The sequence below is a fragment of the Xyrauchen texanus genome, chromosome 26 (assembly GCF_025860055.1).
Source record: "Xyrauchen texanus isolate HMW12.3.18 chromosome 26, RBS_HiC_50CHRs, whole genome shotgun sequence".
In the NCBI taxonomy this organism is placed as follows: domain Eukaryota; kingdom Metazoa; phylum Chordata; class Actinopteri; order Cypriniformes; family Catostomidae; genus Xyrauchen; species Xyrauchen texanus.
Window position 1 is genome coordinate 27,375,818 of NC_068301.1, and position 18,151 is coordinate 27,393,968.

The window sequence follows — 18,151 nt, forward strand, 5'->3', positions numbered from 1 at the left end:
CAAATCACATGAGTCTAGTTGTTTCTATTTATTTATTAATATTAATTAACTATTCATGAATAAATTAATGATCCAGGAGTCCAATATTTAGATTAAGGGGCAGTGATTGGTTATTAAAAACATGCTTTAATATGAGTTGCCCCATATTTGTACTTTACTTCATTTGAAATGTTTGTTAAATCCAGTCTCATTCTCACTCTCTGTCTGAAGATATCCAAGTTTTAGAGGTCCGTTTGATATCAAAACCAGTAAATATCAACAAGCTTGATATGTTAAATCTTCTACCAGATCAAAAGTTTGGCAGAGTCCGCAGGGGAAATGTAGCAAATGGACTAAAGTCATTACCCTTACTTAATTGAATTTGAGAAAGTTTTTACAAGTATTTTAATTTCTTCCATTCAGAATAAATCAGTTTCATTCAGCCAACATAATTTAGTTGGATTAGGTCAAATCAACTTAATTAAGTTCATCAAACTCAATTTACTTAGGTGTAATTTAATTAATTTTCTTATGTTGGTCCAACATAGTACATTGGAGGAAAGCAAATGAAAGGGCAGCAAAACTATGGCACTGACAGTTTTAAATCAACTGCTTATAGAGCTAAGCAGTACTTGATTCACACACAACTTGAAAGTAAAAGTCCATCCTCAACCTCAGCACAAGCACCAATGTTCACCATGATGGTAACCTCCAAAACTCCAGCATAACAGACTCTCTTTTAAAATACTATTATAACAGAACATTAAACATTAACAAATATTCTCCTACACTCAGAAAATGAAGTCATTATCCTTACTTAATTAATCTCAATTTCATTGAGTCAACATTATTTAGACCAATTCAATGTACTTTAATAATTTTATCTTGGCAAACTCAATTTTCTTATGTAAACTGTATTCATTTTATTCCTCATTACTACATGTCAGGTGTAGGAATAGTCAAATAGTTGAATTGTTTATTTGATAGCAGCTGCTTAAGGATTTACAAAGTACTTGAAACAAGATTAATTTCAATGTGATAATCCATCCTCAACCTCAGCACAAACGGCAATGTTCACCACAATGGTTATAACAGAAACGTTTTAAATACCAGAAAGAAAATTGAAAATTACTTCATCACAACATCATCTTGTGATGATTAGGAGACAACTCCTAATCTCTAACTTGTGAAGATAATACAGCATACAAAATGAGGTTAAACAGAAATAATGCATAGCAAGAAATAAAATATATAAAAAGAAAATATATCAAATATATAGAAATTTGTTAAAATATAAATAAAATGAAAGAATTAATTAAAGAAATTACGTTTAACACTGATTTATGTTTTCTGTTTTGAAGCCACTCACACCAGGATTGCCATTAAAAACCCAAATTAGATCTTTAGATCCTTCACAGTAATAATATTGGCACAGTTATGACAGATTATAGGGAAAAATGGTACTATGTGTGCATCAGAAGTATTTTACTCCAACACCTGTACGAGTGTGTGCACTTGATTTGATCATTTCATTAGTGAGAGCCACTTTTAGTTGACACGTGGTAGTGGCCTTCTTCGCCATGGCAACGATCATCTCTCTTTTCCTTGGTGCAGTATGCTCTGTTGCCATGGAGACGAAAGAGAGCTATTCATACCAGTGTTTTCCCGGAAGGTGCACCAGTCAACCTGCTAAAGTCAACAGAGTTGCGAAAGCAGTCAAACGTTATAAAACTGTGCAATCCAAACCTCATGAAATATCTAAACAACTGAAAACTCAAAGATTCATCACCATGTTACAAGTAAATATACTGTGTTAATAGAGCTTCCCCTAGATGTTTTGAAAATGTTAATTGAAAAAGAGATGCACATTTTAAGACATAGCATAATATATATCCAACAAATTGTCTAATTGCTACTTTTGACAACGTGTCCAATTTATGTGTAATCTGTAAAATGGATGTAATCTGCGTCATTTGTTTTATGAGTATAAACACACAGACTTATATACAATACACATGTTGGTAACTTTTTATTTTGCAGTCTCCTAATCTCTTGAATAAAGGCAACATGGCATTGTTTTATTTTCTGATTTAAGGAATATTCTGGTTTTAATACAAGTTAAGCTCAATCAGCCGCATTTGTTGCATAATACTGATTACCACAAAAATAATTTCGACTCGTCATCTTCTTCTTTAAAAAAAGCACAAATAGAGGTTACCGTGAGGCATTAAAATGGAAGTGAATGGGGATAATGTTTGCAGAAATGTGAAGCTCATAATTTTCTAAATGCACTTACATTCATTTTTGTTAAAACTCATGTATTATTTGAGCTGTAAAGTTGTTTAAATTGTCATTTGACAGTCTTTTTAGGGTTTGTTTATATTACATTATCATGGCAACGAAGTTGTAAAATTGGCTATAACTTTTACACTCTAAAATCATTCATGTTAACAAGGATATTGTACAGGGTTGTAAGGGTTACTTTTAAAAAGTATGCCTTTACAGAACACATGCTGTAAAATGTAATTTGTAATATATTCTGTTAGATTACTCAAGGTCAGTAACGTATTCTAAATAATTTGCATTACTTCTTCAGCACTTGTTTGGACTATAAACAAGTTAATAAAGTAAGAAAATACACTTCACTGTTAAAATACATTCTCTGAAAAAAAAAGCCTAAATATCATACAGTTTGCTACTACTAATTTGTCTTGTTTTAAGGATTTTTCGATTGTGTTTTTTTTTTTACAGGAAAACAATATTTAAATTCTCATTAAGAATAAAATGTTTGCAGCACATCTTTGCCCTAATATCAAAGGTCTTAATAGAGAAAATTATGATCTAACATTAATTTTCTTCATTGAATTCAATATAAAATATAATCATGCCTGGTAACAGATGCATGTAAAGGCAAGAAATAGCTTAGCATAAAGCTAAATGTTCATTTTACAATTAATACAAGGTTAACTATTTTGGGGCTCCAAACTTCAAAACCACACAGAGTGTGCACAACAACATCCTTTTCTGATCATATGTGAATTATCTTCATAGAATGAGGCAGAAAAGATATTATTTGTTGCTTTTAATATGATGTTAAAGGCTACATTGGTTAGCAATACCCTAACCGCGTAAAAAACATTGACAATTCATGTAATCGTGTATTTATTGGATATATGTTTAATCTTTCAAAGCATTTCCAACTGTTTTTGTTAAGGTGTAAAAAAAATGATGTAGCACCTCTGTTAAGCTCCCAAGGGAAAGTTACTCAATGATGTCATATCCACATTTTACTCACAACTGTGTGAAAGCGCTCATATGAATTAAACAAATCATAAGAAATTGCTGTTCAAATCTCCTCAGATCGTATCATTCATATGGATACATTTTTTCCACCTGAACAGATTAAAATATTAAACAAATGCCAATAAAATACAAAGTATTCTATTCAGTAATCAAAATACTTATTTATTGTAACTGCATTCGGATTACTAACTAAATAAATTGTAACTGTAGTGAAATACATTTCCCCCTTTTTTTTTACTGAATCTTTTTCTTTGTTTATGCAATGATACATTCATATAAATATATACATGCTACTGGAGCTTAATTGATTCTCTGGGTGCTTAATAAAGCGATGAATACAGAAGCGTTTCTGAATTGTTCGTTGGTTTCATGTTTCATTCGGAACAAACATTGACATTGACATATTACGATTCCAGAATTCTAAACACTTTTGTGTGAACTTTTTTGTCCTATTTTTCTCGAAGAAACACTCTTGCCTCATCTCACCTGCTAAAATCCTTCAAACTCGTTTCTATGGAAACTGTTTTAGTTGCTTGGATACAGTTCCCTCCTCCACCGCTGAAGTTACACGCATGCTCAGATGATTCTAGAGTCTTCAGACGTTGCTGTCATGGCTGCCGCCAGTCTGAGCGTGCAGTGTGCACTAAGGAAAGATATCACCCCATCTTTGGTGGTTATTTTACGGAACACAGGAACTGGCATGTCTAAACTGACGATCGAAATTGGGAAAAGACTTCAGGGGGGAGTTTTTTAGCGCCGATACCATGCAGGTGAGTTGACCAATGAACTGTGTCATCTCTGTTAATGAGAATTGCACGTGAAAGGACATTGCGACTGATAAATGACAGGTCATTTTGAAATAAGCAATCAGCAAAATACCTTAAAACGTGTTGTTACGTCATAGTGAACGGTGTAGGTTTTCAAAAGTTTTGATTGCTTTGAAGTAGAATTAAATGCAACCCGTTTTGTGTCTCATTAGGTAGGTTTACAGTAGGCCAAACATCACCATAAACTATTGAACTAATTCTTCCACTGGCTAATATATATATATATATATATTTTTTTTTTCTCTCGAATGGGTTGTAGGTAAATGTTGTTTAAATGTTTTTGCATGAGTGTTAGACTGTTTTTATTAGCTCGTGCTCGTTTTCATCACTGGTCGACATTTTTTATAAAACGTTCCACGCACTCTTTTCCTTAAATGTTGTCACAAAGCCAATAATTTATATATTCAGGCAAATTCACTAGTTGCCTAAAGATAGTTGGCTTAGAATCGAGTGATACTGCATCCTGTTGTGTCCTGTTTGATGGGTTTTATCAAATCAAATACCGAAGTGTCCATCTGCATCATTGATGAATCTGGAGTATTTTGTTTGGTCATGCATTGTATCCAGGGTCTAAAAGTATACCAGAATGTTGTAAACCAAATGAAAAGTATTATAATGTGTTACTATTCTATAGTTTAACACTTGCTAATGTTGTGCTGCCAGACCTTTGACTAAACATCATAAGATCTGGTCCATATTGCAGCTTATTCTGGCCAAGAATAGCCCACATACACAGGAATAGAATGACATGTAAAATCTTCAACCACAGTTTTCGTTTTTGCGTGCCATTTAGGGGTGTTTAAAAACAAAACGAATTAAACTACAATAATAGACTGGCATGTAATGGCGTCAGTCTTCGCTGACAATAGCTTATTCTGAATTTCAGTTAATAAACAGACTGTGTTTGTTTTTATGAGACTTGGGCTGTGCGATAATAATATATTTTTTCCCAAACATAAGGACGATTCATGTAGATTATCCTTTTCTCCCCAATTTGGAATGTTCAATTCCCAATGCGCTCTCGAAGTCCTCGTGGTGATGCAGTGACTCTCCTCAATCCGGGTGGTGGAGGACTATACTCAGTTCTCTCCACGTCTGATACTGTCAATCCGCACATCTTATCACGTGGCTTGTTGAGTGCGTTACCTCGGAGACATAGCGTGTGTGGAGGCCACACCCGCAGAGAGCAAGAACTACACATTATAGTGACCATTACGAGGAGGTTACCCCATGTGACTCTAACCTCCCTAGCAGCCAGGCCAATTTGGTTGCTTAGGAGACCTGGCTGGTGTCACTCAGCATGCCCTGGATTCGAACTCGTGACTCCAGGTGTGGAAGTCAGCGTCTTTAATCACTAAGCAACCCAGGCCTCCAGATTCATGTTGATTTTTAACTTATAAATCTACTCAACTATAAAGTAACTTCAGTGTGATTCAAATAACATGTTCTTTATTAGAATGCAAGACAACCTGGTTAGAGAAATCATAGTGCAACAAAAATGTTTTTTTTCCAGTTTAGATCAGGAACTGAACTTCCTTTAAAAGCGTGAATATAGGGACATGGGAAAAAAAACAAAACGCTGTGAAACATGCAGACTTTGACCTCTAAGACATCATTATGGGATCCATTAAGGCTGCCAATTTATTGTATTTAAGATTTAAATGGGTAAATTGACTGAACTATTTCTTTAAGAACTTAAGTACTGCAAACTAGCATCCATGTTTTCATCTGTGATCAGGTGAAATAGCTGAACAGCGAAACCCTTTACGGAGTCTATTTGTAACCGTAACAATTGAAAGGGGTTTGCTTGGATGGACTCCTTATGTCAGGGGTGGTCAATACGTCAAACGCGATCGACCACTGGTCGACCTCGTTAACAGATCAAAAGGGAAAGGGGGTTGAATGAGAAACTACAAATAACGATAATCTTAAATATCACTTTTTATTAACTTATTTTGATTCCCCTGTGCACAGATTTTCGAATCGTAGTATCGGTTTACTCATGAATATGAATAACTCATCCCCTGCCATCCTACGTTTCAGAAATTCGCCCCCTGCTGATAGTGTGTGCTGCTTTCTGTGTGCGCTGTGAGAGCATGGTAAGGTGGATATGCACGTGTGGTGGTCAGATACACTTTAAAATGCCTGTCTTGGCAAGGTATTTATACCAACAGAATCAGTTAGGTCTAAAGTAAATGTAAACACTAGGACAAATCATCTTGCAGAGAAGGTCTGTTGTCTATATAGATTTATGATACACCTTTTATTATAATTTTTTTTTTTGTTTTCAATTTCTGAATGGCTGTTAACTAACTTTTATTTATTGTTCTTTTTTTGTTAGTGAGTGTTTTCTTGTCTTGAATAATTACTTGAGAACTTGAAACAATGTTAACCTAATTAAAAAATGTTTTGGTATCAAGAATTGCCAAATTTTATGGTATAGGTACATACTACTGAAATGTTGGTGTTTTGACAACACTGGCTACAATGCACTGTAGATCATACGATATGGTATTATTAAACAAATTATGTGCTCTCAGGGCCCTGGTAAATGAGGCCTGGGTCCTCAGAGGGTGGGGTTAGTGAAGGGGTTTGGCACCACATTTACATGTAGACCTGATTATTATTCTCTGTGGAAAGGGATTTTTCTGCTCCTGAATTTGGGTTAATTTAATCATACATGCCATTCTTGTTCAGGAAGTGGAAATTTGGCTCATTCCAAATTTAGAACTGGGTGTAGTTCATGCATTTTACGATCTGAAAGCATGTCAGGATGTCTGATCAAAGTTGTCCTATTTAGTACCTTTGTCTGTTTGTTTAAAAAGACAATAATATTTTTAAGTTCATCATTTTGTCTTTAAATGAAGCACGTTAAAGAATATGTGCTGTCCTAATTTGGAAGTACTCCATATAAACTGTAAGCTTTTCTACTTGCCGTGGGAGTATTCCTTGTTTATTCTGGTGAGAGCTTATATTCCTTCAAAAGCATGTGTGAGCGCAGCACTGCAACAGCTGGCTGATCAGATCACAGACATGAAACAACAGTACCCGGACTCACTTATTGTTATTCTGGGAGGTTTTAATAAAGCTAACCTCACCTGTGTACTGCTAAAATACAGACAGCACATTACATGCCCTAGTGTTGTCACGATACTAGAATTTCTAACTTCGATATGATACCTTGAAAAATATCGATATTCAATACCATTTTCGATACCACAGAGAAAAAAACTGCCACAATATTAAGAGGGTAGAACTGTCTAGAACATGACAATGAGGTATATTTTACATGAACAAAATGTCCTGAGGTATTGCACTTGTTCAAAAGCCTCTCAGATTGCCATACATTCAAAAACCAATAAAGTGCAAGTAAATAAAAAGTGCAATCTTTTGTATTTCCAAGTCAAATCCAATCTCAATGTCAACAAAAGATACTTAAACGTCAAGGGGGGGGGGGGAGTTGGGGTTGACTAGCTTTCATAAGGTCTCTCGCTCTCTCCCTCTCTGCCGTGCACGCGCTATGTATGTTGTGTGCGCGCTATCTATGTTATGCGTGCAGTATGTTCTGTCTCGCATGTGCGCTATAGATTCCCGGAGATTTGAACTAAATTGCGGGCATCAGGGAGAAGCTATCAATATGCGGGAGACTCCCGGAACTTCCGGGAGACTTGGGATGTCTGGCTTCATATCAAAAATATTTCCAGATAGCACTCCTGCTGTGTTCTTTATCAAACAAAACTGGTCGCGAGCGCCGCATGCACTCTCCATCTTTACATTCACTTCACTTTTGCTATTTAACCAGAGCGAATGAGAGGAGTGCGAGTGTGTGTGGTGTTTGTCAACGCGCCTTTGGAGAGAAGTGAAAGTGACAGCTCGGCTAGTATCGATACTTAGGGAAATTAGTATTGGTACCGTTCAGATATTTCAGTATCGATATTTATCGAAATATCGATATTTTTGACAACACTAACATGCCCCACCAGAGACAGAAATACATTGGATCATTGCTACACAACAATAAAGGATGCTTATCACTCTGTCCCTAGCTGCTTTGGGACTCTCTGATCACTGTCTGGTTCATTATCTTCCAACTTACAGGCAGAAACTAAAATCAGCTAAACCTGTTGTACTTTACAGTAAGACTGTAAAGAAATGGACCAATGAAGGCACTACAAGCCTGCTTTGCACTGATCGGAGGGTATTTGAGGCTGCAGACACAAATCTAGATGAGATCGCAGATACTGTGACATCATATATCAGTTTCTGTGAAGATATGTGCATTTCTACTAGGCCTTGCTTAACATACAACAATGGCGAACCATGGTTTACAGCAAATCTCAGGCAGCTTCGTCAGGCCAGAGAGGATGCTTGCAGAAGTGGGGATAAAATCTTGTACAATCAGACCAGGAACACACTTAATAAGGAAATCAGAGTGGCTAAACAAGTTTTCAGCTAATAAACCTGCATCGGTGTGGAGAGGTCTAAACAATTTTTTTCACTTTAAAACACTATCCCCCAACACTGTAGGGAAACAACAACTGGCTGACGACCTGAATGTGTTTTACTGAAGGGGGTACCAAACTGTGAATCCTTAACCAAACAGTTTGGTGAATACATGTTTACACATTACCTTCCACTAAGCTGACAAGCAATGAAAGTAGCTACGTGGTTAGCTATAAGCTCGTTGTCATGGAGCGTAAAAGAAGGTCCAGCATTGCGTCTCACCATCTAGGTAACAGCGTAGCGTGAAATCAATACTCAACAGACACAATCCACCACCGCAACGTTATCTGATGAGCTGCAAAAAGATGCTCTGATGCTTACCTTTCAATATGCTACATTACTTACTGCACTTACAATCTTGGCTGGCTAACAGTAAACGGACATGAGTGACATGGTTGTCAGGGACAAGAGTTAATGTTTTATTAGTTATGTTGAAAATGAAAATGATTGGGTCATTGTTTATTAACCTTTCAGTATGTATTTCACAAACTAGTTTGCAACTTACCTTGAAGACACCGCTCAACTCCGCACCGCTTACCTCTGCCCTGTCTGCAGAATCACCATCAGTTCAGTGTCAGCTCTGTAATCAGTGGAGTCGGAGAGAGCTCTGCTGGACAAACTACATAATGACACCAATTTGAAAGCATTGTTTTCTGTATTATATGTTCTGAAAAAAGTTTTCATATCGGTAAAATATATGCCTATACCGATATATCGGTGAAAGGCTATTGGCCGACCGATATATCAGTCAGGCACTAGTAATAATACCATCGGTAGAGTGTAGAGAAACACTTAAAACAGACTTGTGCACCCGTTACATCCCATCTTTCTAGAGCACCATATAATGCATGTATCCAAGTTATTTTCTCTGCCATGTGAATCAGTCAATATACATTATAATAATATTAACACTATAATATTAATAAATTACGCACCGTAACTACGTTTCCATCCAATAATTTTTGCCGAATAGTTTTTAACGCATACAAATAAAGCTGTTGGAAATGCTAATTATTGCTAAAATTGTCAATATTTTTCTGTTTAACTTTAGTGCATAAACTGTATGTCGATACTTCAAATGTTGTGAAAAATTGGTTTGGAAAGTTTGAGAAAATTGGCATTAACGCAAAAATATAGTGTCACGTGACAGAATTTGCTTCAGTCGTTAGCCTGTGTTAATCATGACAACAAGGTATGCATCTTTGAAAGGCAATTAATTGTTTTGTGATGTATGGATTGATCTTAATGGCATATGGATCTGATGCTGTGAACATGACACTTCCAAGGAGTGCCAACACAAATATCTCGTATCATGCACATCAACAATTGCACGGAGAACAAATGAATGGCCACTGTTTGTGATTAATTTAATCATGCTGGACAATTATGCGGGACATAATGCAGTTGTGATGGCGATACTTTAGTTGATTGTTCAAAATAGCCTATTGAATATCAGAAATGTATCATATGTAAACCCTGATATTACACTGCATAAATTTTTCTTTAATAGCTGCAACATCAGGACAGATATTACGGCCGTTCAGAAGGGCAGTAAGCTGTCTAATTTCAATGAATTTTCCTCAATAATTTCCCCATTTTACCAAAACTTAGGAGGAAAAAATAGGGACATCTGGGAGGCGAATTAGCAATAAACACACATTTCTGTATGGAAACGGCTTTAGGGCAGATTTCTTTTGCAATAAAACAAAACTTATGCAGCAAAGTGTTTTTTTAGGCATGTTGTCATCACGCACACCATTTTTATCGATTAAAGACCATGTTTGAATGTAAACGGGCAGAATACGCCAAATTTTTCAAATTTTGTTTTATGCATTTTGACTTTGTCGAAAACAGAATAGTGCGAAAAGTGGATGGAAACTAGGCTAATGGAAACGTTATCTATCTTTAATATGCGGATCTGTTTTGAATATACAACATAACTGATTTTGCAGCAGGGTTTTCTCAGGATTTTATCTGTTAACATTTTCAGTGCATTTTGTCAATATTACAGCCGTTTTTTAATTCAACTTTTGAGAATTGTCTTGAACTCTCAAAGAGATGATTTGGCCAAATTGTTTTATTTGGTAATACTTTACAAAAAGGGACCATTTGTTAACGTTAGGTAACTACATCAGTTAACAATAAACACCACTTTTATATAATTTATTAATCTTGGTTAATGGTAATTCCAACATACATTATATTAATACGTTTTCGTACATTAAAATAAAAAGTTGCATGTGTTAAGATTAGTTCATGCACTTTGAACTAGCAATGAACAATTGTATTTTTTTTATTAACCAACCTTAACTAAGATTGATCAATTCTGTAAAATATTGTTCATTGTTAGTTCATGATCGCTAATGCTAATGAACCTTACTGTAAAGTGTTGCCAAAAATGATGTCATCCTTACTTGCCTTCATGTTGTTCCAAACATGTCTGACTTTCTATCTTCACTGGAACTCAAAAGAAGATGTTAGTGAGAATGTTGGTTTCACATGACGATGCTTAATGTAGTGCCCTTTAATAGGTTTTGTCCCAATGACTAACTGCATAATTCCAGCCAGAAATTTTGTAAGAATAAGTCCAAATGGACTTGGTTTCAAAGCCGCATTCCACAGTTCTGGTGTTGGAATATTTTAGCTTTAAGCCAAATGAGAGAGTATAGTCCATTAACGTGAACGAGCCGGTAAACCGACTTTATTTAAAAACAGTGGCAATGAAAAGTGGCAATACAACTAACCTGAAAGCTCATCTAAACTATCCCATCCAGTGTTCTGAGCTGACTAGACTTTAATTTGTTTTTAAATTCTAGCCCACACTCCTTCCTCCAACACCAAGTTTAAATCTTGCTCCCATTATCTCTTGATAGAAGTTAGAGCTCTGTCCCCCAGACTCTAACAGGGAGTTTAATACAGGTTAATACAGGAGTAATATGGCTCATGACCTTTTCCAAAAGTAGTAATCATCACTACCAGAGTATCTGCCGCTTTAGGGGGTGCTACTCCCAAAAACAATACAGAGCAGGTGGCGCAGCTGTAAATGCCTATAGAACTGAGATCTGGGAATCCCAAAATGTTGAACCAAATTTTCTCAACACTCCAATCTCATATAGGTCACTGAGTGTAGTAACCCCCCTCACAATCCACTCTGACTAGCAGAGAGGGGACTTATCAATACATAATTTTGTGGTCAGCCATATGCTTGAGGCAACATTAAAATAAATGTCCAAATTAAACACTCTGGACACTTTTGTCAATACCAAGTGCAAATGCGAGATAACTGGGTGTAACTAACTACTCCGATTAGTTTGTTAGAAAGGCTTTGAAATGGTGAAATATGGGTAAGAACTTTCAGTTCAAAACAAAACCAGGGAGGGGCTCTCTCAGGTGAAACTACCAATGAGCCAAATATCCAAGACTGAATGCATAATAATAAGCCTAGGCCACCTATGTCAATCGGCCTATGTAACTTATTAAAATGTACCACATTCCAACATTAGTGCAAAAGTCAAACCCCGAACTTCCCCCTGAACCAAACAAACAGACAAAAGAAAAACATGTACATTAACCCCGTGCTAACCGGTGTCCATCCCTTTAAACTCAAACAGTCCATGTATGCCTACGAGAGCCCCCATGACATCTTTGCCATCGGATTGCTCAAGTCTGGTGTTTCTATACAAATTTTGTGAGACAGAATTGCATAACAGAAAATAATCTATAAATCAAACGCTACCTAATAGGCAGAATAAACACTAAAGAACATGTAGATTAATTCACAAAACTGTCCCGAAGGTGTGTTCCTCCACAAAATAAACTCCAGCCACTAGGCGGAACCAGCACACACAAAAAAATATGTTCAGTTTCATCGGACAGTCAAATGAATGTTCAGTGAGCCGGCGGTTCATGTGTGCAGCAAATGACCTAATCCTTCCAATGTCCTGCAAAAAATACTCCACAAAACAAACTCTAGCCAGTAGGAGGCATAAAAACAAGGAACATGCAGATTCATCCACAACCGTCCCGAAGAAGTGTTATTCCACAAATCAAGCTCCAGGCGTTAGGCGGAACCTGAACAAAAAGGCGACTAGCTTCATGGTCAAGTGAATGTTCAGTGAGTCAAGCTCACTTGGGAGCAATGTGAGAAACACTCCATGACTTCCTCAGTCGACTGATTTTATGAAGGATATATTTTGCTCAAATGACCTCAGACATCTTCGCACAGGAGGTGCTCTTAGTTCAGTTTGCTTTATTTCCACAGAGCAGTTCATTGTGACCACAACTCTGCAGCCTGTATATCTGTGATTAAAACATAAAATAATACAAAAACACGCTCACTCTGAATCATGATTTATATTTCAGTGATTATTATCATCATTATAGTTATTATTTTTTCATTTATAATTGTTTTTATGTTTTCATTTGTGTAAGTAATTTTCCACCTGCAAGTTTAGAAGGATTCTTGCCTGACGGTAAACGGAAAGGTGGTTACTATATATATATATATATATATATATATATATATATATATATATATATATATATATAATTTTGTTTGATCACATTGTTATTTAAATTGCTTTTTCATTTAGTTTGGAGTGCAATTAAGAAATGTATTTTATTTAAGTTTTTAGTTTTTTAAATAAATACATTTAATTTTCAATGCAAAATCACTAAAGCAAGAATGTTCACCAATCCCTCAGCCTGGGGGTTGCCGATGTAATTGGATATTGCGAGATAGATATATAAATCAAACAAATCTATTCACACATGACTGGTAGAGAATGCACCAATGAAGTAGGTTCTTTGCCTTCCCAACTGTTGTCAAGTCATCTTTCAAAAAGTTGAACATCACATTTTAATTGCACTTTTTTCCAGTTTCATTAGAATTTTTAAATAAAAGTGTCTTTATTGTGTAGGCTTACCCCCAACCCTGCTTAACGAAAATTACCCCAAAGTACCACCTAGCATCCAACCAGTGGTAATACTGGTGTTCGTCAGTTTGTATGTGAACACCGCCCCCGTTTGTATTTGTACATGCGTATATACATGCGTGTATTATTTGTGCACTGGACGCTTCTGTCACCAAGACAAATTCCTTGGAGGAGGGGATCAAATCCCCTAAAGCTGAGTGTAAACTTTCATGCAACTTTGAGTGAATATTATATAACATAATTGTTTGAATCACTTTAGAAATATTGTGCAAATCTGATTTACTGTTGTTCAATTTGATTGTCTATCAGCTTTTATATTGGCCATCGGCCATTCTGCTCTCTAGATATCGGCATTTAAATATCCATAATTGTCCACAATTTGAGATGCTATGCGTTGATATTGGTCCTCTGGTTAGTCCATTTATGAGCTAATTATTCAGTCACTTGATTTGTTGAGGCAGAGTCGCATGACTTTATTGATGAGCATCTAGGAATTTATTTGGTAACTGTGTTTCCATCGTGGTATATGGCAATGTCTACTTGCAGAATTAAACAAATGTATCCACCTCAAGCTAGAGATGTTTTCCTTTTTTTTATGTGCTTTTCAGAAATTGTGTTCACATTTTGGTGTTTCCATCCAGCATATTTCATGCATTATCCCACATTTTGCATAAAACACATGAATGAAACGTATCGGTTACCTAACGTAACCTCGGTTCTCTCTAGATGAGGGAACGAGTATTGCGTAAGCTAGCTTACGCTACGGGAAAGATTCATCTTTTCTGAGATATTGAAGCCAAAAATTATCCTTAATTTTTGTATCCATTGTCAACGCAGTCGCGGCAGCTGCAGACCTTGAGCGAGCTAGCTAGCGAAGCTCATAGGTTGCTCTGCGGCAACTGCTGCAGCCTATAGACGAGCTTGGGCGAACTCGCGATCCAATGAGAGGCGTCCGCGCTCACTGCATCAAAGCCCGCCAAAATGGGCGTGACTAGAGTGCATATAAGCGTAGTTCGTAGGCTGGAACCCTGGTTTTCATTGACTGAAGCGAAAAGTCGCTGGTGGCGCGAGCACGGCCGGCTACGCAATACTCGTTCCCTCATCTAGAGAGAACCGAGGTTACGTTAGGTAACCGATACGTTCTCTTCACGAGAGGTTCTCTCGTATTGCGTAAGCTAGCTTACACTACGGGAACCCATTGTCAACGCCGTGCGCTGCCAAGCATCCACTGTATGAGCCCCAGGGAATTAAGGGGGACCCGGGAGCCCTTATGAGTGGGGAAATAATATTTGGCCGGCAAGAATGCGGGTCATTGATTGTGTAATACATAAGCACATAGTAGGACGGGAACGACAGAGCGGCGGTGCCGGTCTGTGTGGAATGTGTCCCATCAGTGCAGCTCACCAGGGGAGCTGTAGCGTATTAAACCGCTAGTAGTTTTGCCTGCAGAGCGGGCACTTCCATATTGTAAAATCTGACAAAGGTGGAGGGGAAGTCCATCCCGCTGCCACACATATGTCGTGAATGGAAATTCCGCTGGACCATGCCCACGAGGATGCCATGCCTCTAGTGGAGTGAGCCCTAATGCCCAACGGGCATGGCAGGTCTTTTGACGCCGTATGCAGCAGCAATAGCGTCCACTATCCATCTAGAAAGTGTCTGTTTCGAGGCGGCGAGACCTTTGGTGCGCCCTCGAACGAAACGAAAAGCTGCTCGGAGCGCCTGAAAGCAGCGGAGCGCGCAGTATACAATCTCAGTGCTCTGACCGGGCAAAGGAGATTGGCGTCGCGTTCAGCTATCCGGTGCTGGCAGCGCCGATAGGGAAATGACCTGTGCTCTGAAATGAGTACCGATCACCTTGGGAACATAGCCGTGTCTAGGCTTTAAAATGACCTTGGAGTCACTTGGTCCAAACTCAAGACACGCAGCGCTGACAGACAGTGCGTGAAGGTCTCCCACACGTTTGACTGATGACAGGGCAGTCAGAAAAACGGTTTTGAGTGAAAGGTATTTCAAATCCACGGATTGAAGTGGTTCGAAAGGGGGGCTTTCATAGTTTCGAGAACTATAGAAAGATCCCAGATAGGAACCGATGGGGGCGCGGGGGTTCATCCTTCTAGCTCCCCTGAGGAAGCGGATGACCAGCTCGTTTTACCCCATGACTGGCCGTGCAGGGGTTCAGCGAACGCCGCAACGGCCGCCACATACACTTTGAGCGTGGATGGGGATCTGCCCTTATCCAGCAGCTCTTGTAGAAATACTGAGCAGCGACGACACCCCACATGTCCGTGGGTCCAGGTCTCTGTCGGTGCACCATTTTGAGAACACAGACCATTTTGACGCATAGAGTCTTCTCGTGGAAGGGGCTCTAGCGTGTATGATGGTGTTTATTACTCCTTCTGGCAGAGCGACGGGTAGTCGTTGATCACCCACGCATGCAGCCCAGCGTCTGGGTGGGGATGCCAGATTGTGCCGCTGAGCTTGAGAGAGGAGATCTGCTCTCACTGGGATGGGCCACGGCGCTGTCAGTGACAGCTGCGTAAGCTCCGGGAACCATGTCTGATTCTCCCAACGCGGGCTATGAGGAGCACCGAGTGACGCGCTTTCCTGATCCTCTGCATTACCTGTGGCAATAGCGAGACGGGAGGGAAGGCGTAAAGCGGGCGTCTGGGCCAGTCCTGGGCCAGCGCGTCCTCGCTTTCGAGAAAATATTGGGCAGTGAGAGTTCTCTTTGGACGCAAAGAGGTCTATCTCTGCTCTGCCGAATAGGTGCCATAACGTCTGGACTGTTTGAGCGTGCAGGGACCATTCCCCTGGGGGAATATTGTCTCTGGACAGTCTGTCCGGGCCGTCGTTCAGGTGGCCTAGCACGTGCGTCGCCCTCAGCGAGCGCAGGTGGCACTGGGACCAACTCAGTATGCGTTTTGTCAGATGGAAGAGGTTCCTGGCTCTGACACCGCCCTGACGGTTTAGGTAGGATACCACAGATCTGTTGTCCGAACGGACCAGGACGTGGTGACCCTGAATGACCGGGAGAAAGCGCACGCAGCGTGCTCGACCGCTATCATTTCCAGACAATTTATGTGAAGGAGCTTTTCCTGAACTGACCATAGGCCGAAAACCGGAGAGCCCTCGCGGACCGCGCCCCAACCCGTGTTGGACGCGTCTGTCGAGATGACTTTCGGCGAGATACAGCTCCCATTGTCACTCCCGCTGATACCATTCGGCCACTGTCCAGGGCTGCAGAGCTGATATGCAGGTCTGAGTCACCTTGATGGGCTGGCGGCCTGTGGCCCAAGCCCGGCGAGAGGTGCGGTGTTTAGCCAATGCTGAAGCGAGCGATGTGCAGTAAACCCAGCTGAAGTACTGCTGCGGCTGAGGCCATGTAACCTAGCACTCTCTGGAATTTCTTCAGAGGCGTGAGGCTGTTCATCTGAAAAGATGCGGCTAGTCGCTGAACACGGCGTGCGCAGCTGTGTAGATAAGCGAGCCGTCATTGCCACGGAGTCTAGTTCTATTCCCAGGAAGGAAATGGTCTGACTGGGCTGTAGTGAGCTCTTGGTCCAATTGACTGCAAGACCCAAACTGTTCAGATGGCTGAGGAGAACTGCTCTGTGAGACAGAAGCTCCATATGTGACTGAGCCATAATCAGCCAGTCGTCCAAATAGTTCAGAATTCGCAAACCCTGACTCCGCAGGGGTGCGAGCGCCGCATCCATGCGCTTCGTGAAAGTACAGGGTGCTAAGGACAGGCCGAGCGGAAGGACGGTGTATTGATAAACCTGGCCGTCGGGCGAATCTCAAGAATGGCCTGTGACGGGATTTATCTGAATCTGAAAGTATGCATCTTTCAGATCGAGAGAAATAAACCAGTCCCCTAGCGCACATGCGCGAGGAGTTTCCTGATTGTAAGCATTTTGAGCGGTCTTTTGCAAGCACCTTGTTCAAAACCCTGAGATCTAATATGGGTCTGAGGCCGCCGTCTTTCTTGGGAACAAGAAAATAACGGCTGTAAAGCCCGACTTCAGCTCAGAGAGGGTGGCACTTTTTCTATGGCCCTTTTGCACAGAAGGCTTGCTATTTCTGAGCGAAGCATGCACGCTGCTTCCGTGTTCACAGTGGTTTCGAGCCAGCTCTGAAGCGAGGGGCGGCGATCGAACTGTAGCAAATAGCCCTGTTGTATTGTGCTTAACACCCACTTGGATATCCCTGGAATAGCTTCCCACGCTTTGAAGCGTAGCGCTAGAGGGTGAATGGCCAATTAGCTCTGATTGCCGCACACAGAGCTGAACAAAATGTGTGAGCGGCGTTTAGTGTGTTCATGCATAATTGCTCGCAGACAGCATGAACAGGCTGTTTTGTGAGTGACTTCCGATTGGAATGAATGGGGAAAGAGTCACATCTGTTACGTGATGCGCAAGCATAGTCATGGGCACGGGACTTACACACAGAGGAATGGTTGCTGGCCGTGTAACAGAGCGGGCAGAGAATGGTAGCGCACGACGCATTTGTGGGCGCATTTATTGACTCTAGCGCTTCGGCGGTTCAGTAACCGCTTTATGTGAGCGTGCTCTGGTGGGGACACGAGACATGCAGTGCTTGTGT

At 39.8% G+C, this 18,151-nt stretch overlaps 1 pseudogene; it reads left to right on the forward strand.

Annotated features, from left to right (window-relative positions):
• Window positions 1-3,892: 3,892 nt before the first annotated feature.
• LOC127619661 (tRNA dimethylallyltransferase-like) overlaps window positions 3,893-18,151 on the forward strand; it is a 65,720-nt pseudogene continuing 51,461 nt past the window's right edge.